The sequence below is a fragment of the Maniola hyperantus genome, chromosome 25 (genome assembly GCF_902806685.2).
Source record: "Maniola hyperantus chromosome 25, iAphHyp1.2, whole genome shotgun sequence".
NCBI lineage: Eukaryota > Metazoa > Arthropoda > Insecta > Lepidoptera > Nymphalidae > Maniola > Maniola hyperantus.
This window is the reverse complement of record NC_048560.1, coordinates 7,032,071-7,054,851: the sequence shown is the minus strand read 5'-3', so window position 1 is coordinate 7,054,851 and position 22,781 is coordinate 7,032,071. Positions and strand designations below refer to the sequence as shown.

Below are 22,781 nucleotides of genomic sequence, written 5' to 3'. Positions count from 1 at the left end.
GGTCGAAAAATATCAGCCAAAAGCTTATTTTAAATTACTCGAACGTTTAGATTTTATTGCTCAGGTGTTAGGTTTTAATTTAGAATAAATATTTTTGTTGCTATTTGAAAAAAATCGTAGGTACCTACCTATATTTTTAAATTACAGTCGATGACAAGAGATCTTATACATAAATATTTAGCAATCGTTATTAAACTTTATGTAAGGTTAAGTCTAAGTGTTAAGGTTTATAATTAACTGAAGTTGTTGATATTATGAAACTTTTTTCTATATTTCGTAATAAGAAACATAGATGTGTAAATGTGTATATGTGTGTAAACCAGGCTACTTGAGCGATCTCAATTCGTTTGTGAGCCCTCGTCTATACCACGGTAATGTTATAATATGCAGTATTTAAACTTCATACAAACGGGCGAAAAGCGAGCTATACCTGCGAGCCTCGATCTCGCGGTGCGCTCGTGGTGCAGACTCGCGACTGTGCCGCAGTGACGAACGGACGGTGTTTTGTTTTTTTTTAGTAACCGCGCGATTTTTTTCACTAAAAATAAGTTCAAGTACATATTTAATATGACAAGTACATATTTAAACACAAAGTAGGCAAATGACAAGTACATATTTAAACACAAAGTAAGCAAATGTAATTAAAATGCCGGAGGCGGGCAGCCCTATCGCATGTTTACGTACCGCGCTGCTGTAGGTATTTATTTCAAAGATACGGCCGAGTTACATTACTGTATAGATAACATTACCGTGTCTATACCTAGTCAATATGGTGGAAGAATTAACCTTTGATAGAATACATAAACTGTGATAGCTTAGTGGTGGATGCCAGAGAGTTCCGCATAATATTCGCAAAGGGGTGTGTAGTCTGCCAATCCGCACTTGGCCAGCGTGCAGAATATGGCCAATTCTGAGATGAGACCCATGCTCTGTAGTGGGCCAGCTATGGTTTGATCATGATGATGACGAAAATAGATGGAAAGCCCTTAATAGGTATAATGCGTCCAACCTAAGAGTAGGAAAGTCCAGACAAAGAATGAAAGAAACGATCTCTATCTGTCACATTCTTAGTTTTTAGGCATAATACAAGGTTACTAATTGTAAATCATTAGATATTTAATTTGCGCGTACGTGGTCATACATGAAATTGCCTAGAAATAATTACAAAACAAACTAGGTACTGGTAGATACTGATCTATATCTATGTATTTGGGATCTGATACTTTAGATTTAGAAAGTTAATCAGCCGTAAGCAATAGGTCATTTAACGGCTGCTACGATGACGTGGCGGTTAGGCACTAACTGTAATTTTGTGAAAAAAAGTAACTGTAAATTCAGGTTCTTCGGGTAATCGAAAGGATTAATTATTTTCAGTTTAACTAGATAACAGTATCGCGTAACTGATTTTTTAAATTTATTGACTAGTGCATGACTGCAACTAGATCTGCTAGCAAGTGATGATGCAGCCTAAGCATATAGCGATAGCAAAAATGATGTAAAATAAATAAATTGTTGTAATAGGAGATATAAGGTTAAAGAACAGCAACCTTCTGTAATAACTGATTTGTGCTTGTGCACTCATGTTTTTATTTACTTTTTAGTTAACCGAGGGAGAGGGCTGGCTATCCTTAACACAGATCTAAAAATCTAGCTAGGATAGCCAGTTCTTGATCTTGTACCATTTTTAATATTGTATAATATGCTTATGTCAACAAGCACGCAAATTGGTTCAAGATCAAATCCATGTATGTGTGTAACTAGATGATTGAAAAATAAACGTTTTATTTATTTATAATTGTGTAATTGAAATTAACGTATTAGATACTTAATAAAGGCTTTTTTATTTTATTTATTTATTTAATTTTAATGCCCAGCTCTTGCACTATAATACGAGTTTTAAATTATAACAAAATCATCCCAGCACCTTATGAAATCTGGAGTAACCTTATTTCTGAGTACCTAGAGGCGATTTTTGAATAACTTGTTCAAATGTTATGTGTTTTTGTGTACTTTCTAGTGATTTTTGTGTGTTTTCTGATTGGTGCACAGGTGTTGGTAGTGGTTATCAGTTTCAGTGGCGTTTTCGAGCTTAGAAACGATTTGACGATAAATTTAGATTTCGATATAGAACAGGGTACTAATTTACTATCTTATGGAATATTCATTTTAAAATTCTAATTAATCATAAAACTTAAAAAATACGTCATTACGACGTGACGTCACATTCCAGTCTCGCATACCTACTAAGCGCGTTTTGACGTTTGATAAAAAAATTCTCATTTGACTAGTTGTCAAATACCGTATTCATCTATTAAAATCATCATTATGATCAACCCATCGCCCGCGTCGGCGCACTACAGAGCACGGGTCTCCTCTCAGAGCGAAAAGGATATTGGCCATAGTCTACTACGCTGGCCAAGTGCGGATTGGCAGACTTCACACACCTTGAGAATATTATGGAGAACTCTCAGGCATAAAGCAAGTGATATTTAATTACTTAAAACGCACATAGCTCAAAAAAGTTAGAGGTGAGTGTTCGGGATCGAACCCCCGACCTCCGATTAGGAGGTGGACGTCCTACTCCTAACCTAACCACTAGGCTATCATAGCTAATAAATAAATTATCCTAATTATTGAATTGAATCCATGGGGCCGATTCTCTTGTACAGAATCTCTAAACTAAACTAAATTAACAGGTCTAAATTCAGTGCTATCCTTTTCCGCAAGCAACATTATGAAAGGGATAGCAATAGATTTAGACGTGCCATTTTAGTTTAGTTTAGAGATTGTGTACAAAGGAATTAGCCCCAATGTTCTACTAAAAATTGGATTTCCCTAAATTTTTCATAGATTTTTGACGTGTAGAATTTTTCAAAAAAAGGGGACAGTATTTTTAAAGATATTGGCACCCCTTTCAGTGTATAAAATAATGAAACTCTGGAAGGTACCTACCTACTGTAAAATTCAAAACATACCTCAAAATGGTGTCATGGAAATTTTCACCTTCAATTTCAGGAAGGCTACTGAAATTAGAGCAAAATTATTTCTTAGAAATCTATAATTTTTTTTAAAGGAAGCACCTAATAATTTGTGACAAATTACTCAAAAAGTAAACGTAATTTTTAGTTTTAATTTAGATTTTGAGTTTATTTATTAGTTGACTTAAGTAATTTTCATTACTATCCTTTTATTCTTAACCAATATAAAAAGTAACCTAAATCCTTCTTTTATCTACGCACTAAAATACCTTTATGAAAGACCTGAAAGAAAGGATTTTCAGAAGAAATCCTACAATAATATATTGTGTTCGCTGATAAAGTCAATCATTTTCTCTTTTTATTATTTATATACAGATTGCGTACAAGAAATCTCTAAAATCCTCATTCTTAACCCAATTCATTAAAATCAAGTAATCAATAGATCTAAAAGATTCCCGAGAATATTCTAAATACGAGAAAAGCGCTTGAAAATTACGCATTCATTTCCATTCCATTTGAAAATCGAATCGAATCGTTCAACGCATCACGCAAGATGCTACGCGCGAATGAGATATACGCAGGCTCCCAGGGCTGAAGCCTGTACTGATCAACCTCCCCGCCCCCCCCTCGTGTTACCCCTTCAGTCCCCCGCGCGCACCCCACCCCCAAACAGCGGCATTGGGTCCCGAACCTCCGTCGCGTTCGGACGTATTTACGCGCCGCGGAGTCACACCTGTGGCTCAAACAAAATACCACCAAAAACCGCGAGTTCGAACTTCGAATCAGGATTACAGTGCCAGTGGCTAGTGAATGAAATGAAGTGTATGTGAAACAAAATTATCAATGAACGAGTTTTTAGTTTGACCGGTTTTTTGGTTCTGGTTTCTTGTATCTTGGACATCCGGAGGGACCAGTTTCGACCGTGGGAGTATGTTTTTTTTTCTCAATCATGACATTTCTAGATGAGTTTTTTTTATGTATAGGTGCTTAAGTCGGTTTATTAACCTGTATTTTAATTAGTATCTATCAAAAGTGGCATTTATTATAATGTTAGGTTTCTGTCGACGACGTGTGGATTGAATAAGTGTTTTTGAAGTTTTGAACATACCTACCTAGCTATGGAATTGACTTGAGACTTAAAAGCTTTAATTTTTATATTAAAAAACATTACCATAAAGTGAGCTAATTCCATACGCAACAATAATAATAGGTATTATGATAGACGTTGCGAGAAATCTGGTTTGGAAAATTAGACGAACGCGTCAAACGCGTTGAATTCTAATTGAATCGATTTTTATAGCGGAATCCTCATAGAATTTCAAGTCCAAAAAACTAGAATTACCTACTTTCAGGTTGATGTGTAGAAATCTACAACATAATTTCTTTATTTATTTAGTGACTAACTGATGCTCGCGACTTCGTCCGTGAGAATTTGGGTTTTTAAAACTTTTTATTTTCCGGGATAAAAAGTAGCTTATTTCACACAGGTCCTTGACTAAAAAAAGCAAAAAAACACGGCGATCCGTTGCTCTGTTACGACGTGATTGAAGGACAAACAATAAACCAACAAACACACTTACACATTTTATAATATTACTATAATAGTATGATACCCGCGACTCGTCCGCGTGGATAGGTGTAAGTTTTTTTAAATCCCCCGGGAACTCTTCAATTTTCCGGGATTAAAAGTAGCCTATGCCCGTCCCCGGGATGTAAGCTAACTCTGTACCAAATTTCATCAAAATGTGTTGGACGGTTGGGTCGTGAAAAGCTAGCAGATAGACAGACACACTTTCGCATTTATAATATTAGTATGGGATATAATAATCAGTACTTCAGTACCCTTATTATAAATGCGAAAGTGTGTTTGTTTGTTGGTTTGTCCTTCAATCACGTCGCAACGGTGTAACGGATTGACGTGATTTTTGGCAAAGGTATAGATAAAGACCTGGAGAGTGACATAGGCTATAGGGTTTTTGTCCCGGAAAAATCAAAGAGCTCCCACGGGATTTTTAAAAAACTTAGTCCACGCGGACGAAGTCGCAGGCATCAGCTAGTAACAGTATAGTATGGAGTATGGATATAGATGAGTAGTAATATAGGTCTACCCTCAATAGCTTAAAGATTTGGGTGGGTAGACGTAAATCTGAAAGGTATTAGGTTCTAATCCGTCGAATTAATGTCGTATTTACTCCAAACATGCTTAACGCTTGAATGGAGGGAAAAGGGGGACAAGGGGAATATAAGGCTTGTTTAGAATAGGTATATATAACGGAAATTTGTTTGTTGTGGGCTCTTCTCAGACCTGGGCGCGTTAGGAACCCTCGTAGCTTTAGTTTTAAGTTTGCGTAATAATTATCACCACTATACAAATCCAACATCTGACTATCAAAAAGAGTAATTTATTACCTATTTTGAATAAATCATTTGACTTTGAAAGATTTATATAAAAGGAAAAGGTTACTGACTGACTGGCTTACTGATCTATCAAGCTCAAACTACGGGACGGATCGGGCTGAAAATTGGCATGCAGATAGCTATTATAACGTAGGCATCCGCTAAGAAAGGATTTTTGAAAATTCAACACCCTAAGGGGGTGAAATTTGTGTAGTCCACGCGGACGAAATCGCGACCATAGGGCGAATATATTATAGAAAGATATTTATTCAAATAAAAGTCAATATACAACCACTAGTTCGGAATGCGTACGGAGAACTAGCAAGAAACTCGACGGTTGCTCTTTAAAAAAAATACAATTTATTATGTAGGTATGCACATTGCACACTAATATTTCTTTAGAATAGTTAGAATTCTTACATGAACCTAGGTACCTACCTAACGATACCCGATACATCCAGATCTGTTAAGGGAGATATTTAGAAGATATGGTGGAATAAGGAACTCACATACATACATACATGAACCTTGAAAACATTACACTCCATTTTTTTGGGCAGTCGTGTAAAAACTTAAAAATGTTTTTTAAATAATTATGAGGAGGGTAGGTAGAACGATAAAAACGGGACGGAAGGCGGGTCGGATTTGAAATAGGAACATTCAATTTTTAAGTTTTCTCATCTATCATCATGATCAACCCATCACCGGCTCACTACAGAGCACGGGTCTCCTCTCAGAGTAATAAGGGTTTTGGCCATAGTCTACCACGCTGGCCATGTGCGGATTGGGAGCCGGCGATGGGTTGATCATGATGATGATGATTCATAGTAACTAGCTAAGTATATACTACGTAGGCGCTCTCCCGGTGCCCCCGGGCTTTCTTGTTATGCCTAAATATTTATTTATAGGAATGTCAATATGTTTACCGTATTTTCCATAATTCGTGACCTTCGAGTGACTCTCTTTATCCATAGCCATTGCGAGGTCACACGTGTTCGCTGTTTATTTGGTACGATACCTACCGACCACCTACCAACTATGTGGTCCGACCAGCTAAAGGAGTCCAGCCGGTGTGGATTTTATCACATTGAAAGAAAGAAAGAAAGAAAGAAAGAAAGAAAGAAAGAAAGAAATTCAAATTCAAATTCAAATTAAAATTTCTTTATTGCGAATCTGGGTAAACAGTGGAGATGTTACAAAACAAAAAGGTACAGCCAAATTCTGCCTATTAGCATGCAATATGATATTCCTAACAAACATAACATAACATAACATATATCTTTATTTGCAAAAAAGGTTTGACACATAACCTGACGTGTACATAGTTTTGATAAAATTTGCCAAATTTAATACTTAGTCACAAAAGAATAAAAAAACAAGATAGTACTTAATACAAAATATGTCAAAAGGTAACCAAATACACACTAAAGGAAAAAATGTCATCTTAGATATTCGTCAACACTATAAAAAATGTTTTTAATTAAATATTCGAATAACTTCTTTTTAAGGCTTTCTATTTTATTTATATTTACAAGTTCTCTTATTTCCAAAGGTAGTTTGTTAACAATTTTTACTGCCATAACGTTAAAACTATTATTGATGAGAGCGGTTTTATGTGATGGGAATTTTAATTTATGTTTTTGTCTTTTGTTAAGTTCTGTAAACATATTTTTAATATTAGCAACAAACAAAATGGTTTTTCATAGATATATAATGAAAAGACGTTTATTTATGCAATTGTGCCACACATTACAACTTAAAGCTAAGAGCTGGTTATTCCGGCGCTTCTTCACCTGAGAACAAGCAAAAGAAGCACCGGAACAAACTGTCATATTGTGTGGCACAACCCGAAAAAAGGGTCCCAGCTCAGCATTATGCTGTATGCCTTGTTGCACGAGAACATACGGCGCTGACTTTCAGCTGGTACCCTGAACCGGGCGACGCCACGGAATCATAAACTAATGATAACTAAACCATTGCGAAAATGGCTACCGACAGAAGCCGATGGAAACGGATAATCCATTCGAGGGCAGGTTGCCAGGACCACGATCTTCAGCAATGAAGGAACGACCGGAGAGAGAGAGAGAGAGATTGCCTACCTACCTAATATTGCCAACATTTTTGTAAGCTTCTTCTTCATTCATCATCATCTTAATCATCAATGAAAGGCATTCCGAACCAGTGGTAGATGCATCCGACTATTCGTAAGCACTTGTAAAAGTTTATACGAATAAAAAAGATTTTCATTTCATTTCATTTCATTTCATTTCATTTCATTTCATTTCATCAACCAATAGACGTCCATTGCTGGACATAGGTCTCTTGTAGGGAATTCCACTCGCCACGGTCTTGCGCCGCCTGAATCCGGCGGCTCCCTGCGACCGTCCGTCCGTCCATCTAGTGGGGGGGGGGGGGGGGGTCGCCATTCCAGCACCTTGGGACCCTGACGTTTTTTTTTTGTTTGTCTAAAGCGGACTTGTTAAACATTCTCTATGTTGATAATTAAAAAAAAAAAAAAAAAATATCGTGCAAAATGTCGAATAAATACGACTGTAATAAGGAACCCTCGGTGCGCCAGTCTGACTCGCACTTGGTCGGTTTTTATATTTCCAACGCCATTGAAGGGAATATAGGTAAAAAGACCACGAAGGTTGTGAACCGTAGTACAGCTTCTCCTTTCCGGTGCGATAGTCTTATACAACTTGTAGGGCTTCTATCACGGCTGCCTCGATCAATTAGCTCCCTACCTGTAAAAATCCCCATAAATATACTACAGAATCGATAAATGTAACCTTAGAGTGCTAACACATTGGGACGCCATGGCGACGTCGCCGCCTACGCTTCCAAACAATCTTAATATACTATTATAAATAAATTATAATATATATATAAATTAAAGGATTAGGTGACTGACTGACTGATCTATCAACGCACAGCTCAAACTACTGGACGGATCAGGCTGAAATTTAGCATGCAGATAGCTATTACGACGTAGGCATCCGCTAAGAAAGGATTTTTTAAAATTCAACCCCTAATGGCGTGAAATAGGGGGTTCAAATGTATGTAGACCACGCGGACGAAGTCGCGAGCATAAGCTAGTTCGTAATTTAAATTTTCAATGCAAGTTTCTACGTCAGACAGTCAGTCAGTCAAGAACAATATTTACGAGTTTAACATGAGAATGACCTGTTAATTATTCAATAAACAAAAAAAACACAAATCAAAGTTAATAAATTCAATAATAATCTTGTACATCTCAGTTAAGTAGGTAGATATACAGGATGTTATTCGTGGATCCAAATATTATACTGGACGGTGCCCGCAACTTCGTCCGCGTAGATTTCGTTTTTTAAAATTCCTGTGGGAACTCTTAAATTTTCGGGAATAAAAAGTAGCCTATATCCTTCCCTCTCCGTAACTCTTTACCAAATTTCATCAAAATCGGTTAAACTGTTGGGCCGTGAAAAGCTAGCAGACAGAAACACACACTTTCGATTTTATAATATTAGTATGGATTAGTAGATTAATTTTGAGAATCGGTAAAGGGGGTAGAATTTCCAAAAATCCTGATACACGTGCCGCTCTTTTTTCCCGAAAGTCCAAATACAATTTTCGTAGATAGGTAACTTAAAAAATGGCCAGCTTTCATACAAACTTTCATCCCCTATTTAACCCCGTTGTGGGTGTAATTTCTATAAGCCCTGAAAAACGCATAGTATCTTCATTTTTAAAGAAAAGCTCTGAATAAAAAAAAACCAAATACCACTTTTATAGCGTTATTTTATCTTGATAAGTGAGTCGGATTTTCATACAAACTTTTATCCCACATATATTTTAATCCCCTTAGGGATGGAATTTCCAAAAAATCTTTCTTAGTGGGCGCCTATATCGTAAAAGAAGTTTAAACGTTTACAAGTGCTTTTGAATCGTCAAAAAATTCTACTTTTGACGCATTTCAGCAAGACTTTTTTTTTTTTTGTAAGGTAAACAATAAACAAAAAATCACCAAAATCTTACCCTCTAATCTTAAAATAATTTTTAACTAGCTTATATAATAACTTGGCTTTGAAATAAACTAAGAAAAGTTAAAGTATACCAAACACTATAGTTAATTTTCGCCCCTCACTGTCGGCTCACGGCTCCCAAAAATAACACCCTGTACCTATATTATTCATTAAAGTGTGTGTCACCGGAAATTGGGGTATTTGAAAGATGGCGTCTTGACATTACAGATTAAAATTAGTTACACAATCCAACCGAACTCGTAACAAATGAGTCAAGTTCTTAAAATGGTTGGGTAGGTAGGTTAGTTAGGACGTTATTTGATATTTTATGATTTAAATACTGATAATATAATTATATACTACCTATAATGCATATTTTAAATTCTCATGTCATGTCAAAAGTAACACCTTTAAAATAAGGAGAAAATCGTACTTTTTACATGACATTTGACACAGAGTTAGAATGGCTGCCTGAAACTATGAGTTGTTCAAAAAGGGGGCGTTAGTTTATCATTTACAATGTGGTTTTTGTCCAAATGAATATGTTCAGGGATCATATTTCATGATTAATGTTAGCTATCTATTTACCTAATTATTTTTAAGTAATGTCGACCTTAACCTGCTTTTATAATAATTTATTTATTAATCCGCCCACTGAGGCCCAGTCAATTAATTAACTGTTTAACTTTAGTTTTATGTTTACGAAATTAATTTTATCACCATTATATTATTATTTTAGCGTTTAAACTACCGTGAGTGATTTCCATTCTAAATAATATCTGTCCCGGCCGTACTCACGTGTTTAGTCGACGCTGGCCCGACTAGTTTCGAACCCATCCGGGGCCCTATTTCAAGGGAGTCCGTTCGCGCACGCCCGGGTTTGAAACTAGTCGGGCTAGCGTCGACTAAACACGTGAGTACGGCCGGGACAGATATTATTTAGAATTATATTATTAGGTATCCTAAAAATTTCAAAATTTGACAATCAAAAAGTGTGCAATGATATTATAATGCATAAATTTTAAGTTCTCACGCGCCATTTTAACTTTTTGTTTCAACTACTATGTGAAAAGTACGATTTTAGTCCTTATTATAAAGGCGAATCTTACTTTTGACAAAATGGCGCGTGAGTTCTCATTTTGTACGGACTATAACCAATTTGAATAAATTATTTAATTTTGGTTAAAGGTAAAATTTTGGTCCAAAATTAGCAAATTTGTTTCATAAAAAAATGAACTACTTTTTGGAGCTACCCGCTTTAAGCAAAATGACCGAAACATTTTTATTTAAATAACTTAATTTTTAGCAAAAGCAACTAAATCGACTTCCTTATCTAATACTTACTTAATAAATACCCAAGTAAATAAAAAAAAAACTTTCACCGTAATATACAGAACAGGTCCAACTAGTAAACTGACTACTTTACGGCATAAAAACCACAATAAATCTAAAAACACCGTGGGAATCAAACCAGCTTGATTACGATTAAGCCAACGTGACCGCTAAGTATAAGAACCTGTTGTCGGCTCAGGATACGCGTCCTGTGCACTTGAGTTACCTGCCTCTGCCTCGTTTTGTTTGTCTTGTTACGCTAAATATTGTGGCTAATTCCTTTGTACACAATCTCTAAACTAAACTAAAATATCACGTCTAAATCTATTGCTATCCCTTTCATAATGTTGCTTGCGGAAAAGGAAAGCACTAGATTTAGACCTGTTAATTTAGTTTAGTTTAGAGATTGTGTACTAGAGAATCGGCCCCATCGTTTTTTTTTTAAAGAATATTAGCCATGTTAAATGAGTAATATTCCCCTTTCCTCTCCAATTAAGCGTCAGGCTTGTGCTAGGAGTAGGTACGACAATAGTGCAACGGGCAGTGTTTGAACCGTCGACCTTTCGGTTTTCAGTCCACTCCTATACCGGTTGAGCTATTGAGGCTCTATGTACTTTAACCACAACCAAGAGATGAATCAAATTGGACTGATCCATCATATTTATATTAAGTACTAGGATGATGCGTGGTTTGGGGTTTTTCACAAATGCCGTGAGAACTCTTTGATTTTTCGGGATAAAAGTAGCAGTAAATTTTTTCAAGCAATAGTTGAGTTTATGGTTACTAATTACGACGAAAAAAATGTCCAAAAATGTTCTACAGAAAGAGAAAAAAAATAAAAACCACTGACAGATGAAAATTATGAAAAAATCATTAAAAAATTCATATCACCTAAACTATAAAAAATCGCTGAACATAATATATGGGTGATTTGGATACGCCTTAACATAAGGTATTTAAAATTTTCTTTTAGATGTCACATCCCCGGCCATCTGTATAAAAGGAAAAGCTGACTGACTGACTGATCTATCGACACGGATCGGGCAGAAATTTGGCATGCAGATAGCTATTATGACGCAGGCATCCGCTTAGAAAGAAATTTTGAAAATTTAACCCCTACGGAAATGAAATAGAGGTTTGAAATTTGTGTAGTCCACGCGGACGAAGTCGCGAGTATAAGCTAGTACATAATATTATGCTAAATTTATGTTAGAAACTAGAATATAACGCGTGGGATTCCATACCTTTTATATTAATTTAGTCATAGTGAAAGTTTTTAATTGATTTTTGAATGTTTTTCTGAGATCTAATAATATCGTTTTTATTTAAGAGCGATTTCAATGGGAAGTAATTTAAAGTAAAAGTTAATAATAATGTTTCCTGTAATTCCACCTAAATGATGCCATTAAAAGTTTCTAAATCAAATAGGTACTTAAGATTTTTTAAATAGAGATTGAAAATTATATAATACTAGCTTATGCTCGCGACTTCGTCCGCGTGGACTACAAAATTTCAAAACCCTATTTCACCCCCTTAGGAGTTGAATTTTCAAAAATTCTTTCTTAGCGGATGCCTACGTCATAATAGCTATCTGCATGCCAAATTTCAGCCCGATCCGTTCAGTAGTTTGAGCTGTGCGTTGATAGATCAGTCAGTCAGTCAGTCAGTCAGTCAGTCAGTCAGTCAGTCACCTTTCCCTTTTATATATATAGATTCCCGCGAGATTGTTCGCAAAAAAGGTTTTAAAAAATACCGTAAGTATTCTTCGATTTTCCGGGATAGAAGGTATAGTCTGTCCTCGTCTGTCCGTCCGTCACTGGGACGCAAGCTGTCTCCGAACCTTGTACATTTAAGTAGACGGTGTCTGTAACTTCGCCTATGTGGATATATTATGTAGGTTTGTGAATCATGGGAACTCTTTGATTTTCGGGGGCCTAAAGCTGTGCACCAAATTTCAAAATCGGTCAATCGGATCGGCTGAAAAGCTAGCAGACAGACAGACAGTTTCGCATTTATAATATTAGTATGGATATACACAGAGGTAAGTGTCCTGAATTAAACATTACGTTTATTGACTCGATTTCTTGTCGGTTTGTTTGTTTAAATAAGATCTTCGTTTTTCTCATCTCATCAATATGATGGTAATACATATATTAGGTGAATGCCTGGAAAGTGACATTTCCACGAGTGAGAGTTTCCACGAGATTTTTAAAACCTAAATCCACGCGCACGAAGTCGCGGGCATCAGCTAGTTACTCGTATTTAAGGCGAGTCACCGAGGCTAAGCGGAAAAAACTGGTTTGCTAGATCAAATGTTTTAGGTATTTACTATTAAATAATGGCCTTGCTAAAAATATACAATATACCTAAAGACATTGTCTAAAGAATGTGCTACTTTGATACACAATAGGAGGTACTTCACTCGATCAAATAAAATCTTGAAATAAGCCGAAATAAAAGTCTAAAACGAATTATTTAATACTTAAATTTCTGACTTGGCAAATAATTTTTATATGGAAATATTTGTCTTTTACTACACTTTACTACAGAGAACCTGCTAAATTTTGGTTTTCAACAGGACTTCTATAATTTATTAAATTCAAATTTAACGTTTGAAACACAGAATTTGAATGTTGCCAAGCGGTTTACTTCAAAGCCGCGCTGCCCGCCTCGGTGACTCGCCTTAAGGGGACTCAGTTCGGTGCTTTCTCCATACAAACGTAGGAGGGAAAATACAACAATATTCGATATTGTACGCACAAAACTAAGAATTATATTGATTTATCTCGTCATTATCTAGGTTCAATGATATCTAAAACATTGAAAAAAATATTGATTTAAAAGTTACGAGCCTCAAAAGATTCCTATTTTAACACTAAATTTATGACAACTTTGGGCGTAAATAAATAAGATTAGGGATATGAAAATTGTAAAACAATTTATCATTAGACGTAGTTTATTTATTCATTAGTTGAAATAAATTTACTTTGCAAACATAAATTCAGTAGTTTTTTCTCAAAAATACTTTTCCTAAACCTTTTTCGCGCGCTTGATTTCAGTGATAATCATCGTGCCTCTCAACTTTCTCATACAATGTCAAGTGAAAAGCAAACACGTTACCCACGTGCGCTGCCAATTTCGGTCGAGCGTCCTGCGTCACCTTAATAAACGCAATTACTATGCCGTCAAGGACTGTTACTATGTTAACTAGCACGGATACAAATTTGAGAAATGATAAATTATGTTTGGGCCACATGTGACAGTGTGACGGCACGTGCGATACGTTGGTCCTAACTAAAAATATACAACATTTCGGGACTGTCATTTGATACACTATTTTTTTTTATAACCATGTGCTACTTTAGGCGCAGTTCACGACAGTGACATTAGCGAGAGGAGACTTGTACTCAGTAGTGGACCGGGTGATAGGTTGATCATCATGATGGTAAATTAAGTAAATATTACAAAAAAAAGCTACTCCTTTTGTACGCAATGTTTTGAAGTACGTAGTTAAACCATATGCCAAAGATTTTTATTATACTGAACATTTTATTGGGAATACCAAGCATCTACATTTTGTAGGACAAGACCTGTGTTGTTCTTGATTGGATATTAAGTACAGTCCGCGACAGGTCGAGATGGCAATCGGAAAGGAAACGCCCCGCACACCCGCACAGGCCCCGCGCTAACCCGGTGCGGGCCAGCGCGGGTAACGCGCGGGTGTGCGGGGCGTCCCCATTCCCCCTGCCTCATATCCCAATTGCCATCTGCCATCCACTGGCAAGCTAGGTAGCCTATGAATCGCCTATTTCATTTCACGTCACCCATCATCATCATCATCAACCAATAGACGTCCACTGCTGGACATAGGTCTCTTGTAGGGACTTCCACACGCCATGGTCTTGCGCCGCCTGGATCCAGGCACTTTACCCATAGCTTCATATATTTGACATAATATCGTCGATTCAGGAACAGGATCAAACCGAGAGTTTCCTAAAGCGCGCGCGATAATCGCGTTGTATCAGGACAAGGGTCCTGATACAACGCGATTATCGCGCGAGTAAGCGATGCGACCATCGCGTGCTTGCGTCTAATCGAACGCGAATACGCGATCGTCGCGCTCATGCCAATTAGGACACCTATTCGAGATCAGTATGTTTAATCGTGCGTTCGTACGAGTAAAATAAAACTTTGTTGTGGGCTCTTTCTTCTCAGGCCCGGGAGCGTTTGAAACCCTCTTAGCTTTAGTTTTTGAGCCTCAATAGCTCAACCGGTATAGGAGTGGACTGAAAACCGAAAGGTCGACGGTTCAAATCCCGCCCGTTGCACTATTGTCGTACCTACTCCTAGCACAAGCCTGACGCTTAATTGGAGAGGAAAGGGGAATATTAGTCATTTAATATGGCTAATATTCTTTAAAAAAAAATGCAAGAACCGACCATCAAAAAGTGTAATTTATTACCTATTTTGAATAAACCATTTGACTTTTTTTTACGTTGATGATTTGCGTTGTATTACGGGGTGTCCTATGTGGGCGACGAATACTACGTAATGCGATGCGATGCTACACGCAACAAATGTCCTACGTGATTTTGGTCATTACTTCTTGAATCATGGAGAAGTACAGTACAATTTTGTTCAGAATAGATTAGAACAATGTTTATTCGAGGCATATAGGTGGTACATGTGTAAGGTGTCCACGAAGGAAAAATAACTCGAAGACGATTTCACAAGTTTATTTGTCGGTTTTCATTACAGAACTACCTGCCTATTAGGCCACACGGCTTTTATATTGTTTATCATGAATGAATTCAGCTATTAATCGAAATGACGTGAAGTTACCTTCGTTCATTCCTTACGATTAGTTTTCAAAGTATCTTAATTAAAGTCATTATTATGTTAACAAACAAATATATGTAATACTACTTTGATAAATAATTTTAGTAATTTTAACGATTAGCAAGCTTAGTAAGTAAGTTACTTTAAATAGATATGCAATTTAGGGATGTGTATTGTCAACAACATATGATTGAATGAATCACATAAGGTTTAGGTTGCAATATTCTTCATTCAATCAAATGTTTCCTTCATATTATATTTAATGCGCTCTATTAATTATGGCCATAGTATTTAACTCATTACAAATATTAATATTTATAACATGATTTCTAACACATGGTGTAGGCAATATCGTCCTGTACAGCAGTGCAACACCTCGAACAGGTAGGCCACTCAGCTTGTGTTGAGACGTCGGGCCCCTCAGACACAAACCTCTATAATATAGCATATATCTGAGGTACCAGACGCCCCAACGCTGATTTTCAGTGACCGCCTTTTAAATATTACCTAAACGTCAGTGGCATAGAATATATAAAGTTGGCGAGTAAATGGATAAATAAAATGAAATCAAGTACAAGTACGCGTTACGTCGCGTATCGCCGCAGACTGCCATATTGGCCGCAAGCACGATATGCCGTTGAGTTGATCGCGTTCGTCGCGTTCAGAGCGTCGCGTCGCGTAGTATTCGTCGCTCACGCAGGACACCGCGTTAGGTCGACGCCTCACTCTAGTATACTCTGACGTGACGTACACATGGTCGCCCCAACATAAACAGTTTTATCAGAACACCGAACAGATGCGTGCGACGCGGGAGATCGCTCTGGGGGTATTGTGTTTGCACTTTTATATATTTTCACATTCGCGAGACGTGCTCCTTTAGATCACATTCAGTGTGATTGTTTAGTGTACTTAGTGTTAGTGTGCTTTTCTGGAGCATGTGCGCAATTGTTCGCCTTTTTTAGGGTTCCGTACCTCAAAAGGAAAAACGGAACCCTTATAGGATCACTTTGTTGTCTGTCTGTCTGTCTGTCAGTGAAGAAACCTACAGGGTACTTCCCGTTGACCTAGAATCACGAAATTTGGCAGGTAGGTAGATCTTATAGCTGACATTTGGGGAAAAATCTGAAAACCGTGAATTTGTGGTTACATCACACAAAAAAAATTGTGTTCATGAACTAATAATTAGTATTTGCAATTTTCGAAGTAAGATAACATTATCAAGTGGGGTTACCATATGAAAGGACTTCGCCTGTGCATTCTAAAACAGATTTTTATTTATTTTTATGCATCATGCATAAAAATAGTGCAAAATGTCGAAAAATACGATTGTAGTACGCGAACCCTCTGTGCGCAAGCCTGACTCGCACTTGGCCGGTTTTTATTTTTTATTCAACGCTCTACGAAACCGAAATCTAAAGATATAAAACGAAAAGGTAACTGATTGACTTACTGATCTGTCAACACACACCTCAAACTACTGGACGGATCGGGCTGAAACTTGGCATGCAGATAGCTATTATGACGTAGACATCCGCTAAGAAAAGATTTTTGAAAATTCAACCCCTAAGGGGGTGAAATAGGGGTTTAAAATTTGTGTAGTCCACGCGGACGAAGTCGCGGGCATGAACCAGTCTCATTCTAAAGGTCGATGTACAATATTTTTTGCCAGCTACTGTAACACCAAAGTAAAATGTCTTTTTGTAACACGAATCCGCACTATACCATGACGTAGTAGCATCGATATAAATGACAAGATATGCCCAAGCGAACAAAATTCACGGTTTTGGAACCAAATAAATCAGCGACACCTCTTAGATACTAATGAACGACCCGTTTGAAATCCAGACGTCACTGAGGTTGCATTGGTGCTAGCACCAATGAGTCGATGCCATTTTGTTTGTTCAATGGCCCTGTTCATACGAAGTAATATAATCTCTACATAATATAAAATAAAGTCGCTTCCCGCTGTCTGTATGTATGAACGCGTAGATCTTTTAAACCTACGCAACGGATTTTAATGCGATTTTCACCAATAGATAGAAGGATTCAAGAGGAAGGTTTATAAGTATACTTTAATATTGGTTTGTGTTAATTTGTTGAAATATGACGATATTTGAACAAAATGTCGGAAGAAATCAAGCTTCCATCGAAAGTCATCAAAATCGGTTGAACAGATGGGTCGTGAAAAGCTAGCAGACAGACACACTGTCGCATTTATAAATTAGTATGGAAGTGTGGATTATTAATCACTCCTCACTGACACTACATTAGTATCTACATTGCACCCATGCGAACCCGGGGCGGGTCGCTAGTGTATTATAAGTCAATGCGAAGTAGGTACAATACCTAAACAGTAAACACATTTCGCAAGGATCTCCACATGAAGACGTGGGAACGTGTTACATGTGGCCACCGAATGGTGTGTTTTAATATTTTTATTTTATTTTATTATTTCTTTTTAGGGTTCCGTACCTCAAAAGGAAAAACGGAACCCTTATAGGATCACTTTGTTGTCTGTCTGTCTGTCTGCCTGTCAGTCAAGAAACCTACAGGGTACTTCCCGCTGACCTAGAATCATGAAATTTGGCAGGTAGGTAGATCATATAGCTGACATTTGGGGAAAAAATCTGAAAACTGTGAATTTAGGGTTAGATCACACAAAAAAAAATTAATTGTGGTCATAAACTAATAATTAGTATTTTCAACTTTCGAAGTGAGTGACTATATCAAGTGGGTGGTATCACATGAAAGGTCTTCACCTGTAAATTCGAAAACAGATTTTTATTTATTTTTATGCATCATAGTTTTTGAATTATCGTGCAAAATGTCGAAAAAATACGACTGTAGTACGGAACCCTCATTGCGCGAGGCTGACTCGTACTTGGCCGGTTTTTTTGTGACCAATGCCGTTCGTTGACCATTTTATGATGCTTTTTAAGAGTTTAATGTATGGGTGTATGTTGGTTTGTCAGTATAAACCTTTATACATATATACTTACTAGATGATGCCCGAGACTTCGTCCGCGTGGATTTAGGTTTTTTAAAAACCCGGTGGGAATTCTTTGATTTTCCGAAATAAAAATTTCCTATGTCAATCTCCGGGATGCAAGCTACCTCTGTACCAAATTTCATACAAAACGGTTAAATGGATGGGCCTTTAAGAATCCCGTGGAAACTCCTTGATTTTCTGGGATAAAAAGTAGCCTGTTTCCCTCCCTGGGATGTAAGCTTTGTACCAAATTTCATCAAAATCGGTTAAACTGTTGGGCCGTGAAAAGTTAGCAGACAAGCAGACACTGTTGTATTTATAATATTCAGGTACAGATGGCAATTGGGGAGAGAATGCCCCGCACACCTTCACAGCTCCTGCGGTAACCCGGTGCGGGCGAGCGCGAGTAACGTGCGGGTGTGCGGAGCATTCCCCCGCCTCATACCCCATTGCCATCTCGACCTGTCGCAGACTATATGCCCGTTTCAGTGGTACGACCACAGAAATCTTGCCTTGTTATTAAGATTTCTTTGGGTACCTACCAACTTACTAAATGACGTCATGACAAATCCAATATGGCGGATATGACAACAATACGTCAGGTCAGTTTTTTTGTTACCAATCCAGTTCATTGGCCGTATCAAGATACGCCTAATTCCTATTTACTTGAATATCGTGATAAAACTAACGGTTCATTGATTAAATGTAAATCAACTCGCCTAATATGGTAAGCTGATTAAACCGGTCGATATTTTAATGCAGGTAGGTACACTAAACTTAAATTTAATAAAGACTATTTTACACGTGGCCGAGTTTAGTGCAGTGTTTTGGTTCATCTGTTTTTTTTAACTCAGATACAAGTTAGCCCTGGACTGCAATCTCACCTGGTGCTAAGTGATGATGGATGCAATCTAAGATGGATGCGGGCTCACCTGGAAGGGTTATAAAACCCTAGTTTTATTAACCTCATACCCCTTGGGTTGATAAAAAAACCGCGAAAACATTAATAGAAAAAATCCTATTATTTTGTAAAACTTTTACAAAATCATAAAAGTTTACCATAAAACATAAATAAAACAGTGTCATAAATCAAACATAGTCTGATTGACGCCAGAGGTCACTCGGAGTCAATGATGTGTCGTAAGCGGGGCATTGACCCGAGTTTTGCACGCTATACATTGAAAAATACTAAAACTACAAAATGAGTTTATTGGTATTGGATTGTGTTTAAGTAGTATAACAATAACGCAAATTTTTTGCTAGCGTTCTTGTTACATTCTGTATACATTATGTCTACTTTAATAAGGCAAAAAGCAGGAAAAAAAATATCAAAGCAATGTAATATAATTTGTTACTTCTAATATGTTACACAAACAGCCCAAAAACCTACGAAATCTCTCCGCATACACGGAAAGCCTTAAACAAACGCACAGACGGACGGGGAGACATAATAATTGCCTCACACAAATGTTGGCTCCACCTACATATTGTTTTATTAATGGGTCGCCAACCATAAGCGACAGCGATTAATGTTTGGCATGATCAAAATATTTATAGCCCCTCTGTAGTTGCGCATGAAAATGAATTTGCCAATAAAAAATGTGCCTCCACTAAACACTCTAACACCCTTAAACTTTATTCGGAATACGTTCGGGGTTTCCACGATACGAAGTACACTGGCAATGCATGATGTAATTGCTAATATTATTTAAACAAAATATATAAAAAATTACTTTATTGCATGATGTAATTGCTAATATTATTCCAAACAAAATATATAAAAAAAATACTTTATGCTTTGACGAAAGATTTTATACACCTTTGTTACCTACCTGTTATCTGCCAAAACCACGATGATCAAAACTTTGTATTGGGGACAATGCGCATGTATAAACTTTTAACTTTTATAAAATAGCGAATGTCTGGCCCTCACGGGCTCTTAGTTCAGTAGTTTGCACTGTACGTTGATAGATCAATCAGCTAGCTTTTCCTTTTATACTTTTAGATTTCCTGCGTAGTTGGTCTTCGCTGAGATTGGAGGCTCTATTCGAAATTCATACGAGTAGTAATCGCGGAAGCTTATAACTTGCACCACACATAACCCGCAAGTAGGCTAACGCGTGGGTTAAAAAGATAGTATGTCGCAAGCCAATACAAGTTTAAAGAAATACTTAATGACTACTGAGTGGGACTCGCTACTGAGGTCAGCCATTCAGTGTTTGTCTAGGATTAAGGCTGTAGGAGGCTGTGTTTGTCTAGTTTATAGGTTTTTTGTAGCATTTCTCAGGAACTCCACTACTTCAATCAATCTTGTTACTGTATACTGTTCAATCCCTCCATTCCTCTTTATCTTAAAGAAAGATTTGAGTACCGATGTGATACACACTCTTTTTCTCTTCGTTCTCAAAATAATCTACGCCAGTAGGTACCCCTAGTACAAGATTTTACGTCTCACCAAACGAAACCAAATTCGAGAGTCGAAATACTTCCGCGTTACAGTAAAATGGACCTAAACAGCCTTGAATTGAAGTCAAATATTCAATGCCACTGATTTTAATTTCGCAATGTTTCCGCTTGGAGCGCTGGCTGTAGAAGTGTAGACAAACTTGAGCTTTAAGACAAGGCATTTAAGATCCAGTTTACTGTAACGCGGAAGTATTTCGACTCTCGAATTTGGTTTGGTGAGACGTAAAATCTTGTACTACGGGTACTGAAAGTGCCTACACACTCCTCTTCTTATTATGCTAAATCATTTACTGTTACCGCTGTACTGCTATGGAATTCTCTCCCTTTGGATATCAAACAGTCTAAATCTCTATTAATTTTTAAAACGAAATTGAAGCTATTTGATGAATAAAAGTTAAAAGTTAAAACCACTTGCAAAAGGCAGTTTAGATAGTGTCGTTTAAAATGCAAAGTCATAAATTATTTAACCATTATTTACTAAAGTGATAGAATCTTTACGATTGAAGCATAAGATGGAAAAATGAGACTTTTTAATACTTTACGATTTCGTCTATAAAATCGATATCTCGTAAAAGCCTTTATAGCCAGCGGACATGGTAGAAATTACGCCAAACGCAAATAAAGTCGCGTCGCACTGAACGCGCGTGTATGTGTGTGGGATTTTACAAGGAACTGTAAGAAGCACGAGAAATTTAACACGTAACACCGAAGGCTCACGGCTGCAACGTGCATCCATAGCTTTTCTTTTACAACTTCTTAGAGCCTGCGCAAATAATGGAGTGGAGTCTTTTTACATGACTGCCAAAAAATAAAATGTAATATTTTCACGTTGTGTGTATGTGAGTTTCTATATTTCACCAAAACTTGTAAATGTCTCCACAGATTTTGATGTATTGTTAGAATCCTTACATCATCTTTTACCACCAGGTAAGATCGCATTCAATGGCTAACTTACGTATCGGAATAAAAAAACATTTTGAGTGACCTGCCTATCAAAAAAAAATCAAAATAGTGCCATTTTTAATTGTGAAAACGCGTATTAGTTCATTTTAGGCACGAAAGTCTTTTTTTTAAATTACGACTTGTTGATAACTATTTAAATTAAAATCATCTTTATGTACTTTGACACACCGCCGAAATTGGTATATTTACTGAAAACATGACACGCTAATCTTGGGTGCGTCCGGTTGGGGATATAATTCCTTTTAGATTGTTAGTATACGTTCACTATTAAGATATGCTCCAAATAGACTTCTCATAAGGAACCATGGACGCATTGTACACGTCCGTCGCGCATTTTGTATGTTTCGGGCCTAAGATGGATTTTATTTCTTTTCTTTACTAGTTTTGCATTTGGGTTATAAATTTTTTTCGACGTTAAATCACTTTGACCGTAAAAGAAAGTATGAAATGTATTCTTTTACTCATAAAACCTGTGTAAGATGCACGGTTACGCCTAACTTAAGGAATACTTATTTACTTTTTATAGGCGAAATATTTCATATTTTCTTTATTGTACTTAACCAAAAAATATGGGAGAAGTTTTCTATTTGATGGCACTGAAGTAAAACCCAAAATAATGATTTTATAAGTTTTGATACGTTTAAGAGTCTTCTCTTAAACCAACTCATCGAATCTTTGGAAAGATCAACCGCCCAGTTTCTTGTTAGTTCTTCTCGGTACGAAGGGTATGCGGATTTCTGACCTTTTACCTAAGTGCTAGCGCGCACCACGGAAAATTTCCGTTCGTTTTTTTTTCAGCAAAGTCTGTGAACT

The 22,781-nt window shown here is 36.9% G+C and overlaps 1 protein-coding gene across 1 annotated transcript in view; it reads left to right on the top strand.

The window, feature by feature from the left end:
• Positions 1 to 3,670: 3,670 nt before the first annotated feature.
• The window catches only part of sns (sticks and stones), a 345,229-nt gene continuing 326,118 nt past the window's right edge, over positions 3,671 to 22,781 (top strand). The window contains exon 1 of the mRNA XM_069507275.1: positions 3,671 to 3,906. The gene's annotated coding sequence lies outside the window, so the exon portion shown is untranslated. The remainder of the gene's footprint in view (positions 3,907 to 22,781) is intronic.